The following is a 14,921-nucleotide window of genomic DNA, read 5'->3' as shown; positions in this document are numbered from 1 at the left end:
CAGTCCTGTAGGTATGATATTGTCCTGTCAGTACAGTCCTGTAGGTATGATATTGTCCTGTCAGTACAGTCCTGTAGGTATGATATTGTCCTGTCAGTACAGTCCTGTAGGTATGATATTGTCCTGTCAGTACAGTCCTGTAGGTATGATATTGTCCTGTACAGTCCTGTAGGTATGATATTGTCCTGTCAGTACAGTCCTGTAGGTATGATATTGTCCTGTCAGTACAGTCCTGTAGGTATGATATTGTCCTGTCAGTACAGTCCTGTAGGTATGATATTGTCCTGTCAGTACAGTCCTGTAGGTATGATATTGTCCTGTCAGTACAGTCCTGTAGGTATGATATTGTCCTGTCAGTACAGTCCTGTAGGTATGATATTGTCCTGTCAGTGCAGTCCTGTAGGTATGATATTGTCCTGTCAGTACAGTGCTGTAGGTATGATATTGTCCTGTCAGTACAGTCCTGTAGGTATGATATTGTCCTGTCAGTACAGTAGGTATAATATTGTCCTGTCAGTTATTGAGTTTTTGCACCAGAACAGTAGCAGAAGCATGCTAGTTGATCTCAGGCAGCCCACCTAAACAAGGGTTGTGGTCTGAGAAAAATGGGTTGTTTTGTGGTCTGAGATCGGCATGGTCGTTTCAGAGGCCGACCCCTTCCAGGAAGTCAAGCTGAGCCACACAGGCAGATGGTAGTGAGTGGGATGGAGGAGCTCAGGTGCTCAGCAGCACTCCGTTTCTAAGCCATTTCATACAGTAACTATTAACTAAGCATGTGCTGTCTCCTCAGAGGAGAGCTGCAGATTACTATGTAGGATAATGTATAGAATGGCTCCATGACATGACTTACGTATCTATTACTGTATGTGGTGGAAATGGCTTCTATATTTCATACAGCAACACAATTAAAGTCATCTACTGTTCTCTTTAATCTGGTCTTATTTTGTGTCATCTCTCTCTCTTTCTCTCTCTCTCTCTCTCCCTCTCTCCCTCCCTCTATAGCGCTCTCTCTCTATCTATCTACTCTCTATCTCTCTCTCACCCTCACTCTCCACCTCTCTCTCTCACTCTATCAATCAATCTCTCTCTCTATCTCTCTCTCACTCTCTCTCTGTCCCTCTTTCTCTGTTTCGCTTTCTCTACCTCTCTCTCCCTCACTCACTCTCTATCTCTCACTCTTTCTCTCACTCTATCTCTCACTCTCTCACTCTCTCTCTCACTCTCGCTCTCTCTCTCGCTCTCTCTCCCAGTCTCTCTCTCAGTCTCTCTCTCTGTCTCTCTCTCTGTCCCTCTCTCTTTGTTTCTGTCCCTCTCTTTGTCCCTTTCTCTCTTTCTCTCTCTCTGTCTTTCTCCCTCTCTCCTCTCTCTCTCTTCCTCTCTGTCTTTCTTTCTCTCCCTCCACATCTCAAATCAGATGTGAGGTATAAAATAATACCACTAGGGGGAGTAAATTCAAACAAATGAGACACTTTTTAGTTTCACATGGTTGAATATCAGTATATTAATAATGAGTCTATCAGCTTTTAGTTTCACATGGTTGAATACCAGTATATTAATAATGAGTCTATCAGCTTTTAGTTTCACATGGTTGAATACCAGTATATTAATAATGAGTCTATCAGCTTTTAGTTTCACATGGTTGAATACCAGTAGATTAATAATGAGTCTATCAGCTTTTAGTTTCACATGGTTGAATACCAGTATATTAATAATGAGTCTATCAGCTTTTAGTTTCACATGGTTGAATACCAGTAGATTAATAATGAGTCTATCAGCTTTTAGTTTCACATGGTTGAATACCAGTATATTAATAATGAGTCTATCAGCTTTTAGTTTCACATGGTTGAATACCAGTATATTAATAATGAGTCTATCAGCTTTTAGTTTCACATGGTTGAATACCAGTATATTAATAATGAGTCTATCAGCTTTTAGTTTCACATGGTTGAATACCAGTAGATTAATAATGAGTCTATCAGCTTTTAGTTTCACATGGTTGAATACCAGTAGATTAATAATGAGTCTATCAGCTTTTAGTTTCACATGGTTGAATACCAGTATATTAATAATGAGTCTATCAGCTTTTAGTTTCACATGGTTGAATACCAGTATATTAATAATGAGTCTATCAGCTTTTAGTTTCACATGGTTGAATACCAGTAGATTCACAAGGATGAAATCTGAGCACTACTTTCTCACAGGAGACGTTCCAAATGGCACCTTATTCCCTACAGAGTCCACTACTTTGAGTGCACTACTTTGAGTGCACTACTTTGAGTGCACTACATTGACCACTACTTTGAGTGCACTACTTTGAGTGCACTACATTGACCACTACTTTGACCACTACTTTGAGTGCACTACTTTGTGCTATAAAGGACATAGGGTGCCTAGTTCAAGACATTGCTGATTACCTATTAAATCACAAGATGCAGTGATGGATGGAATGGATTGGTTTACACGTCACAAACGGCTGTTTCTCATTGGGTTGATAAGTGATGGGATTTGTCCAGTGGTTAATGTGTAAATCGGGAGGTGCCGGAACAAAAAGTGAGAACGAGAGGGGGGGTGACCTGGGGAGTTCTGAGGTAGTGGAATGCAAGAGAAATAAAAATCTCCTTTAAAATAAAGCATCATGCATATCGTTGTATTTGCGTAGTGACAAAGAGCAGAAGAGTAGAGGCACTTACTGAAGTTCCACACATGGGGAACATTTTTAGTAGCCAAGGATCCGGGAAAAAAATGTGGCCTTTTATCAACGCATTTCATACAATTCTATGTCATTTTACATGACTGGAGACTTTGGCAGAATCTTTTTTAATCTGGAGGCTAAAGAAACGTACACCTGTTTAAGCGAGGTGATGGCGAGCGGAGTAGAACACTAGAAAAAGAAAAGGAGAGTCGTAGACTCCAGGAGCTCAGAAGCAGTAATTGAATAACCTGCAGTAATATCCAACGTTTCCACAGACAAGCTGTCTGATGAAGAATATTTTTTAATACCACACAAATGATCAAAATGGCAGGGTACTTTGACTCTGATAAACAGAATCTGAGATCAATAAAAACGACTTTGTCTTGAATCCATCAATAGCCCAGAACAGGGTGTGTGGAGAGACATATTGTAGGCTACAGTATGAGGAGGAAATTATAGTCCTAAAAATGCTTTCCAGTTTCACTGACTCACCCAATGATACGCAGCTCACTAGCTGGTGATGGGAGATGCAGCTCAAAAGCATATCTCTCTGGTTTGACTTAGTAAAACAGTATTTGGAAGTTGATAAATATGTTGGTAGTCTATAACATAGAGTCTTCTCTTTTCAGCAGGAGACATTTGCTTTCCAACCTGTGTTTTCCCAAGATTGTATTTGAAATATTGAGAAAGGTCTGTTTTGTCTGCATGCTGTTTTTTCACTGAGCTTCGATCACACCGACAGTGTCTTGTGTTTTGGTACACCACAATTACATTCATTTCCAATCAAACGCTGCGTTTGCCTTGCAGCATTGCGTTGCAGAGACAGCTGCTGTGGTTCGATGTGGTGCAGACGTTGGATTTATGGAACTATGCGTCAAGCTGAATGCGTTGACGGCTTGACAGAAATGGTATCAGAAGGTGAATGTTGATCTTCGAAGCGTGACAGATTTGCTGCGCGTTCCCGACTGTAGAGTTCCTTGTTATTGGGCTACAATCCACAGCTATTTAAAATATATATATATTTATCCTATGTGACTAAATTATAGGTCTTCTCGTGATGTAGTAGGCTATTCTGAAGGATTTAATTTATTTCTAACAGACAGCAGTAATTCTTTAACTTTGGCAAATGTATTTCAATTTATCAGAGGTGCTGCAGTTCCTTCAGAACCCTTTGCGCGATTCTATAAGGAAATGAGTGATGAAGTGCAACGCTGGAGAGATGAGAGTTGCAGGTTCATGTCTATCAGAGCAGAGAGGGAGAGAGATCATAGAAAAGGAATCTCCTTCTAGTTATGTGAGAGATACTGGCGCAATGTTCACACAGCCACTCGTTTGGCTCAAAAATAGGTTACAATTTTGCTCAAATCATAAATCCGGTCCAACCCAAATCTACTCATAGAATATTAGGCCTGGGCTGAAAATGTACTTTTTCACACGTTTTTTTGGGCTGGGGGGGCAGGAGAATTAACAAAGAAGCAAATTTAATAAACTTTGATCGCTTTTGTTAGTGTTTACATTGCAAAAAGTGAATAAAAATGGTTGATGCAACAAGAGGTCCCGGAACAAGACATTCCCAAACTGAGAGGCTCAAATTAAGCGCTGCGATTTGTTGCAAGTCACATGTTTGAAATGTAAGCGCTCATCGTTCCTTCCTGATTCCCTCCTGAAAAATCACGAGATTCAGAAAACTCATAATTTTAGAAATACAAATTGTATTTTATTTTGATAATCAAAAGGCAGACAGATATTTGGTATAAAAAACATTCACTTAAACAATACATTAAATATGATGTGTGAAGACAAAACAGTGATTATAAAAAGTATCATTTTAAACACAACTATGTTCACCTGTCACAGACAATAACATCCTCATTTATATGAAAAATAATAATAATCAAATAATATTTTATAAAACAATAAATATGAACGTAAGTAAATATAACTAAAGAAAAACATTTATTAAGAAAATACACTTTTCTGTTGAAATACCAAAATACTGCTAAAATCCTACATTGAGTGGATATGATTCAAAGCTTTGACAATTGCATTGTTCTTGACAAAGGAGAGCTGTATCTATTGTAAGGACTAGATGAAGACTAGACCTGGACTAAAGTGGACTTTTAATGGAGATACTCACTATGCTTTCCATCCAGTCGTTTGTATGCAAAGATACTGCATCAAAACATTACTATGGTAGGGCTTTGATTGAACCCGGGCGGCAGGTAGCCTAGTGGTTAGAGCGTTGGGCCAGTAACTGAAATGTTGCTAGATTGAATCCCTGAGCTGACAAGGTAAAAATGGTAGAGTCTGGTGCATCAGATTACTTGGAGGCTGGAGTGGCTGGTACACAGGCCAGTGGTGAATGGGTGGAGTGGTGTGTGTGTGTGTGTGTGTGTGTGTGTGTGTGTGTGTGTATGTGTGTGTGTGTACAGTGTGTGTGTGTACAGTGTGTGTGTGTACACCATTGCTCCAGGTGATCGTGTAGATTAGATAGAAGACTGTCCAGGACAGGGGTGGATGGAAGCTGTGGTTGATATGATATCAGAGGAATTCATTCTTCAGGAGGGACTGGAAGGTCTCCTCTGTGTGTATCAGTGACAGTCCACTTCTCCAGTTTGACAGTGTGGATGGATGGATGGATGGATGGATGGATGGGTGGATGGGTGGGTGGATGGGTGGATGGATGGGTGGATGGATGGATGGATGGGTGGATGGATGGATGGGTGGATGGATGGATGGATGGGTGGATGGATGGATGGATGGATGGATGGATGGGTGGATGGATGGATGGATGGGTGGATGGATGGATGGATGGATGGATGGATGGATGGATGGATGGGTGGATGGATGGATGGATGGACGGCTGGATGGGTGGATGGATGGATGGATGGATGGGTGGGTGGGTGGGTGGGTGGATGGACGGCTGGATGGATGGATGGATGGATGGATGGGTGGATGGATGGATGGGTGGATGGGTGGATGGACGGCTGGATGGGTGGATGGATGGATGGGTGGGTGGATGGATGGGTGGATGGGTGGATGGGTGGATGGGTGGGTGGATGGATGGATGGGTGGATGGGTGGATGGATGGAAGGATGGATGGATGGATGGATGGGTGGATGGATGGAAGGATGGGTGGATGGGTGGATGGATGGATGGGTGGATAGAAGGATGGATGGATGGATGGGTGGATGACTACTGGCATTTTTCCATTGACCTTTCCTTTCTCATGTCACTGATCCACAGGAGGACGGTTTTGAACTCTCCGACGGCCTTGTAAGTCCTGTTGGTGTCCAGCTGCCAAAAGAGGGAATGAATGGTCAACAACATATCATAAACACACTCTACTATTGGATACTACAGCCATAGGAGATGGAACTGATTGGTTACTACAGCCATAGGAGATGGAACTGATTGGTTACTACAGCCATAGGGGATGGAACTGATTGGATACTACAGCCATAGGGGATGGAACTGATTGGATACTACAGCCATAGGGGATGGAACTGATTGGATACTACAGCCATAGGAGATGGAACTGATTGGTTACTACAGCCATAAGGGATGGAACTGATTGGATACTACAGCCATAGGGGATGGAACTGATTGGATACTACAGCCATAGGGGATGGAACTGATTGGTTACTACAGCCATAGGGGATGGAACTGATTGGTTACTACAGCCATAGGGGATGGAACTGATTGGTTACTACAGCCATAGGGGATGGAACTGATTGGATACTACAGCCATAGGGGATGGAACTGATTGGTTACTACAGCCATAGGAGATGGAACTGATTGGTTACTACAGCCATAGGGGATGGAACTGGTTGTGAATGCACACAGGTGCAGATAAGAGGTCAATCTCAGGTAAATTTCAACAGTTGAGGAATCATTAAAACAGGTCAATTAGATCTAGAGATGAGTTTTGTTTTGAGCTGTGTGCCTTTGCCATAAAGCACCATGTTGAGATGTGTAAGAGGTTTGGATAAGTCATATTCACCTTCTTAAAAGTGTTCTCCATCTTCCTGATGGTTGTCTTGGTCCATGTTGGTCTAGATGGGCACTCCACCAGCTGTACAGAGGAAGAACGGTCAGTTGTCTTTTCTGTTTGTCTGTGCATCTATAATATCTTACAATAACATGGGTGGGTGATCAGTGTGTTCTGCAGGTATACAACTACATCCATCCTGCTAGTCTGCAGTAAAAGTGCCTGGAAGAAGCTTTTGGGTTGCCACACAGGCTGAACCTTTCCAGTTAAACCTGGAACCTCTCTGAAAAGGGTCTTCGAGGAACCCCTGTGTAAATGTTACAGCCAGAACCTTGTTGTGATGGGAGGGGTTCCATTTTGAGCCTTTTAATAATATATTGTAGAGGTAACAGCCAATAAGATTGGAGGTGGGGCTGATTAGAGGTGGGGCTGATTGGAGGTGGGGCTGATTGGAGGTGGGGCTGATTGTGGGGCTGATTGGAGGCTTTCAGACAGTTATTTTTGGTCACCCGTTAGTGTAAATATAGTTCCTGTTCATCATATTAAAATTAATTAAAATGTTACTTGAATATTTATGAATATTACATATTATAATATTCATAATATTAACATTGCTGATTACATACAGTAATAAAGTGGTAACTATTCCAACTTTGGGATTTGCAAAGGCTCTTGAGGAACTCATACACCTCTGTTCGCCTCATTGAAGCTACAACACTGTCAGTGTTTAACCTTAACATGTGATGACAATACAACAGAACAGATGAACAGAAATGTCATTTCCTCTAAGAGGTGGTCAAAAATAGAACTATCTTAAAGTTCAATACTCACACAAGATTGCACGTCTTGTTCCAGCCTTGCCAGAAGATCCTCAAAGTGTTTGGGGTACAGACCTTCCAAAGATTTCTGGTTGAACACGTTGCCATAGACATCCAATATCTTGTTGATTTCCCAGATGCCAAGTTGTTTCTAAAAAATAAAATGAAAATAATTCAAGTTTTGTTGCTTGCTCTTACTCTTACTTGTTTAATAAAATGCAAAATTAGTTCAGTAACAGTCTATGTTTTGATTTATAAATATGATTTATAAATATACCTTAGCACACGTTGTACAGATTTTGGGCAGAAGTCTTTCATATATTTTTCTGGGGAACGTCTGTAACAAAATACATTTCAATGAATTATTATGCACATAACAATATTTATTTCAGGCATTTGAAACAGTATGAAAACAGTTTTCTACTTACTGGTAAAGAGTTTGTGAGAGTTTCTGTTTTGTTGAGTAATTCCTTGATCAGTCTGGGAGAGACCGTCCGTTGGAGACAGTTTGGTCTGTCGCGTCGATTCCGGCCAAGAGCGCGTCCATCCAGGTGTCCAAACATCAGCGCCAGCAGACCAACCGTCACCAACATCATAGCGCGCATCTTATCGGTCTTATTGTTTAGAGTCGTAATTAACGGAGGAGAGAAGAGCAGTGTAGCAGAACTGTAGTTTGACAGTCTGCACCTGTTCTTTCATGTTATATACCCATCACTTCACCTTTCAAAAATTCCCACAGTCGAAACGTGATGCTTAAAAGTGTAACAGCATTTCGTTAGCGCCAAATTTCCATGGAGTGGCCAGAACAAGACGCATTGGTGCTGAGCTTGCTGTTATCTCTCTTTCAGATCGACGATGTCCTGCGGTTAGATTTGTTTGTTGTGGTTTTGCGTTCTAGAGAGAGTTTACCACTTCGAGATTACTGGATGGATAAATCGAGGTTGAAGGTTCATGATTGGTGTTATTCCCCCTTCAAGCAGCTGTAGTTCTATTGAAGTTAAGGAAGAGATGCGTCTATGAGTATCTGATGCTCTATATCCACTATCTTCTTGATAACTGCTGTTCTGTAGGCTTCTAAACTGTGCTCCTCTCTACTAAATGTGAACCTGACCCACTGATGTGCTTTAATAGCTTACTTTCTAAACTGTTATTGCAATATCATAGTAAATATGCTCTTTCTGGGAAATATTTTAGAGAAGAAGATTCCATTTTGTTTTTATGACTTGTAATGAATCTACTACTGAGGATTGATGTATTAATCATTTTAAAAACATTGTTTATTTTGTGTCATTAATTTAAAAGACTCAATTAAGCATTTTACTGCTATCATTCATACTATACAACACCGTCATCACTCTGGCTTAATACAAACAATAACAAAAGTGCAGAAATGCAGAAAGAATCTTTTGCTGCCAGGTCTGTCTAACCTTTCTGGTGCATCATGCTGATAAAAGCGGTTTTGTGGAGGAGGATACTGTAATGGATCATCAATGGCCTTTAACCAACCCAAAGCTTTTGCCATGCAAATTCTCACTATCTGTACCTCAATATTGGACCCCGATCCAATGGGGTTCGTTCAGTTTTGTAAGGTTGTCTGGTACTTACTGGAAGAGGTTGGTTCTGTTGATCCCTGGGTAGGATGAGTTGACAACTCTGCTCTCTCCCCCTGATCTGTGTTACCCACTGAAACCAGGTCACACTCCTACGTGGTTCACCACTGCTAGGTCGGGTCTGACCCAGATAGATGGAGTTGTAGACGTCTGCACGTCGCCTTTCGGCTCCAATCTAAGTACTGTATGAGTCAATGTGGTCAGAGAAAAAGTGGTTCTGAAGACTGACTGAAGCATTCAGCTGATTTCCAGTCAGTCAGAACAATCAACGGCGTGTTGTACGGTTTTAAATGGTTACAAACCTCCATCAGTTGGACATTGAACCATATAGAGAAGGTGGAGACAGATTCAAATCATTTTATGTGCTACTGTGACCAACTGCCTTTTAACCCGGGTCGTCTGTGGAGCAAAATACAATGTTAGCCCACTGAGCTAAAGCCTAGGCATTAGCATTGGGAGCTTACCTCGGAGAGCTAACACAAGTCTTCAGGTTTCAGGTACGATTACTTATCATGCATCATTCACTGAACTTCCTCCAAAGCCCTACAAAGACCTTTATTCTCTCCAAATCAGCAACGCAGGAAGAAACCTTTTCATATCTGTTTAAAAAAAAGATACAGAAAAAATGGAAAATTCATCATTCAGAGAATATCGGCGGAAGTTCGTATGAGGTTGCTATTTCAAGTGTCCTCAATTGTCTTCGCCCGTCATCATAATGTGCTTCATTCTCCTTCCATCATAACTGGGTTAGACCTCTGTCATAAGAACTGGGTTAGGACCATGCAATAAGAACTGGGTTAGACCTCTGTCATAGGAACTGGGTTAGGACTCTGGCCATAAGAACTGGGTTAGTGTCACAGATAATGTCGTTGTGTTGAAGGGAGGACCAATACGCAGCGGGAATGTGGATGCTCATCTTTTAATTACGTTAGAATAAAGCATACACGGGAAAACAATAAACATGAACGACTAGAACAGTGTGGCAGGCCAAACAAAACAGTGCTCACAAACAACTACCCACAACCCCAAAGAAAAACACATACCTGTTTATAGGACTCCCAATCAGAGGCAACTAGAAACACCTGCCTCCAATTGAGTCCAGCACCCAACCTACATATAACACAAAACCTCTGCCACGTCCTGACCAAAACTAATAAAATTACTCCCTCTGCTGGTCAGGACGTGACAGTACCCCCCCTAAAGGTGCAGACCCCCTGAAACTAAAAGAAAAGACAACAACCCCCAAACAACAACAAAAAAATATCCCCCTAAACTAAAGGGAGGGAAGGGACCCGGGCAGACGGACCACTCTGGCTGGGCCGGAGGACAGGCGGGCCACTCGGGCTGGGCCGGAGGACAGGCGGGCCACTCGGGCAGATCCGGGCAGGCGGGCCACTCGGGCAGATCCGGGCAGGCGGGGCACCCTGGCAGATCCGGGCAGACGGGCCACTCTGGCTGATCCGGGCAGACGGGCCACTCTGGCTGATCCGGGCAGACGGGCCACTCTGGCTCATCCGGGCAGACGGGCCACTCTGGCAGATCCGGGCAGACGGGCCACTCTGGCATCTCCGGGCAGACGGGCCACTCTGGCAGCTCCTGACTGGCGGGCAGCTCTGGCGGCTCCTGACTGGCGGGCAGCTCTGGCGACTCCTGACTGGCGGGCAGCTCTGGCGACTCCTGACTGGCGGGCAGCTCTGGCGACTCCTGACTGGCGGGCAGCTCTGGCGACTCCTGACTGGCGGGCAAATCTGGCGACTCCTGACTGGCGGGCAGCTCTGGCGGCCCCAGACTGGCGAGGCTGGGCTGACGCACTAGATGCCTGATGCGTGGGGCTGGTACAGGACGTGCCAGCCTGGAGACACGCACCTCAAGGCTAGTGCGTGTAGCGGGGAATACTGGACCGTAGAGACGCACTGGCGGTCTCGAGCGCAGGGTTGGCATCACCCCTTCAGGCTCGATGCTCACTCTCCCCTGGCATATGCGGGGCGCTGGTACTGCGCATGCCGGCCTGAAAATACCAGGCCTCACCACAGCACCTACCCCAAAGCACGGGACCTGTCCAGTCTGTTTATGTCCAAAAAGGGTACAGGGAGCTGGCCTGGGTCTCCAATCTCCCCCCGCCAAACAGCCCTTGTGCCCCCCAAAAAAAGTATTGGGGCTGCCTCTCGGGCTTCCTTGCCAGCCGTGTTCCAGCATAACGTTCGCTCCCTTTTCCTGCTGCCTCCGCTCTCCTGGCTGCCTCCACCTGTTCCCATGGGAGGCGATCCCTTCCAGCCAGGATCTCCGCCCATGTGTAGGATCCCTTGCCGTTCAGGATATCCTCCCATGTCCAGGAGTCCTTCTTCCCACGCTGCTTGGTCCGTTTGTGGTGGGTAGTTCTGTCACAGATAATGTCGTTGTGTTGAAGGGAGGACCAATACGCAGCGGGAATGTGGATGCTCATCTTTTAATTACGTTAGAATAAAGCATACACGGGAAAACAATAAACATGAACGACTAGAACAGTGTGGCAGGCCAAACAAAACAGTGCTCACAAACAACTACCCACAACCCCAAAGAAAAACACATACCTGTTTATAGGACTCCCAATCAGAGGCAACTAGAAACACCTGCCTCCAATTGAGAGTCCAGCACCCAACCTACACATAACACAAAACCTCTGCCACGTCCTGACCAAAACGAATACAATTACTCCCTCTGCTGGTCAGGACGTGACAGTTAGACCTCTGTCATAAGAACTGGGTTAGGACTCTGCAATAAGAACTGGGTTAGACCTCTGTCATAAGAACTGGGTTAGGCTTCTGGCCATACGAACTGGGTTAGGACTCTGCAATAAGAACTGGGTTAAGCTTCTGGCCATAAGAACTGGGTTAGGCTTCTGGCCATAAGAACTGCGTTAGGACTCTGCCATAAGAACTGGGTTAGACCTCTGTCATAAGAACTGTGTTAAGACTCTGTCGTAAGAACTGGGTTAGGCCTCTGTCATAAGAACTGGGTTAGGCCTCTGTCATAAGAACGGGGTTAGGCCTCTGTCATAAGAACTGGGTTAGGCCTCACATAGTATGGCACCACTTACAGCAGTTCAGGTAATGTCTCTTTGGATACAGCTAGTCTAAACACTGTATAGTCTAATGTTACATTTGATATATCTAGTCAGAGGTGTGGTGGGGGGGGTCACAGTTAGGAGCTGAGAGGTGTGGTGGGGGTGGGGGGGTCACAGTTAGGAGCTGAGAGGTGTGGTGGTGGTGGGGGGGTCACAGTTAGGAGCTGAGAGGTGTGGTGGTGGTGTGGTGGTGGGGGGGATCACAGTTAGGAGCTGAGAGGTGTGGTGGTGGTGGGGGGGGTCACAGTTAGGAGCTGAGAGGTGTGGTGGGGGGGTCACAGTTAGGAGCTGAGAGGTGTGGTGGGGGGTCACAGTTAGGAGCTGAGAGGTGTGGTGGTGGGTGGGGGGGTCACAGTTAGGAGCTGAGAGTTGTGGTGGTGGGGGGGTCACAGTTAGGAGCTGAGAGGTGTGGTGGGGGGGTCACAGTTAGGAGCTGAGAGGTGTGGTGGGGGGGTCACAGTTAGGAGTTGAGAGGTGTGGTGGGGGGGGGGTCACAGTTAGGAGCTGAGAGGTGTGGTGGGGGGGGTCACAGTTAGGAGCTGAGAGGTGTGGTGGTGGTGGGGGGGGTCACAGTTAGGAGCTGAGAGTTGTGGTGGGGGGGGTCACAGTTAGGAGCTGAGAGGTGTGGTGGTGGTGGGGGGGTTACAGTTAGGAGCTGAGAGGTGTGGTGGTGGGGGGGGGGGGTCACAGTTAGGAGCTGAGAGGTGTGGTGGTGGTGGGGGGGGGGTCACAGTTAGGAGCTGAGAGGTGTGGTGGGGGGGTCACAGTTAGGAGCTGAGAGGTGTGGTGGGGGGGGTCACAGTTAGGAGCTGAGAGGTGTGGTGGGGGGGGGTCACAGTTAGGAGCTGAGAGGTGTGGTGGGGGGGGGTCACAGTTAGGAGCTGAGAGGTGTGGTGGTGGTGGGGGGGTCACAGTTAGGAGCTGAGAGGTGTGGTGGGGGGGGGGGGTCACAGTTAGGAGCTGAGCGGTGTGGTGGGGGGGGGGTCACAGTTAGGAGCTGAGAGGTGTGGTGGGGGGGGGGTCACAGTTAGGAGCTGAGAGGTGTGGTGGGGGGGGTCACAGTTAGGAGCTGAGAGGTGTGGTGGGGGGGGTCATAGTTAGGAGCTGAGAGGTGTGGTGGTGGTGGGGGGGGTCACAGTTAGGAGCTGAGAGGTGGTGGTGGTGGTGGGGGGGTCACAGTTAGGAGCTGAGAGGTGTGGTGGGGGGGGGGTCACAGTTAGGAGCTGAGCGGTGTGGTGGGGGGGGGGTCACAGTTAGGAGCTGAGAGGTGTGGTGGGGGGGTCACAGTTAGGAGCTGAGAGGTGTGGGGGGGGGGTCACAGTTAGGAGCTGAGAGGTGTAGTGGTCACTGTCACCATGGGGTAATTATGGGTAATTCTCAGGAAGATACATCCTTTGTTTGCTCTCTGAAAGCCCTCCGTTTCCTCTGCTGATGTGGAACAGGAAATAGCTGTAAAAACTCCAGGTCTTTATCTCTCTGTCTGTGTTTCATCACCTTAAACACTCCAGAGGTGGAATACAAGAACCTGGCCCAGCCACGCCCCCTGCCACACCCCCAGCCACGCCCCCGGCCACACACCCCCCCCCTCGGCCACACCCCCGCTAGCTGCTTCCCCTGGCCTGCATGCGGAGCAGAGAAGAGCAGAGAGGAACCAGGAAGTAAGTGTTTACCTGTCTCAGGTGTCATGTGTCATCATGTTGTCATTTACCTGAACTGGGGAAGCAGGTGAACTTCCTGATTGGACAATCCCACTGTTGGAGCATGCTCTCTGCATGACACAATACACACACTCATTCACCAACACACACACACACACACACACACACACACACACACACACACACACACACACACACACACACACACACACACACACACACACACACACACACACATTTAGACACAAACACAAGTACACACACTTGGAGACACACACACGTCAACAATAGTTAATGTTATTGTATGTTCCAGACACTATCAGTTATGACACTCCAAGGTTTAGATAATGTGTTTTATTGAGCATAATGACAGCACTTCTGTTTCTGTCATCAACTCTCACTGAATTGACAGATATTATATATTGTTTGCTATAATAATGAAGGCCTAAAATGCCTGTGTAATTTTACTGAAAATGATTCCCATTTCAACATCACAGTCTGCAGATGTTTTCCGGACACTGATTAAGTCTAGTACTGGACTCAATGGAGAATCTCCGGGAAACTGGCCCAATCAATTTAGGAACCATTTATTGATGAATTCACCCTTAAACCTTGCTCTGTGGTCGCTGTACACAGTGAACAATGTATTTCTATGGGAAGTAGAGTTATATATGTGTGCTGAATGTGTGAATTTAATGTTGATTGTATGTTCAGCTTCTAAAGATCATTCTGGAAAAATAAAGTTCATCTACTTCTGTCTTACTCTACACTGTATTCTAGTCCAGGCTCATCCTATATAACTACTGCTGTCTAAGTCTATACTGTATTCTAGTCCAGGCTCATCCTATATAACTACTGCTGTCTAAGTCTATACTGTATTCTAGTCCAGGCTCATCCTATATAACTACTGCTGTCTAAGTCTACACTGTATTCTAGTCCAGGCTCATCCAATATAACTACTGCTGTCTAAGTCTACACTGTATTCTAGTCCAGGCTCATCCTATATAACTACTGCTGTCTAAGTCTATACTGTATTCTAGTCCAGGCTC

This window comes from Salmo trutta, unplaced genomic scaffold (genome assembly GCF_901001165.1).
Source record: "Salmo trutta unplaced genomic scaffold, fSalTru1.1, whole genome shotgun sequence".
Lineage (NCBI taxonomy): Eukaryota > Metazoa > Chordata > Actinopteri > Salmoniformes > Salmonidae > Salmo > Salmo trutta.
Note: the sequence above shows the minus strand (reverse complement) of the source record.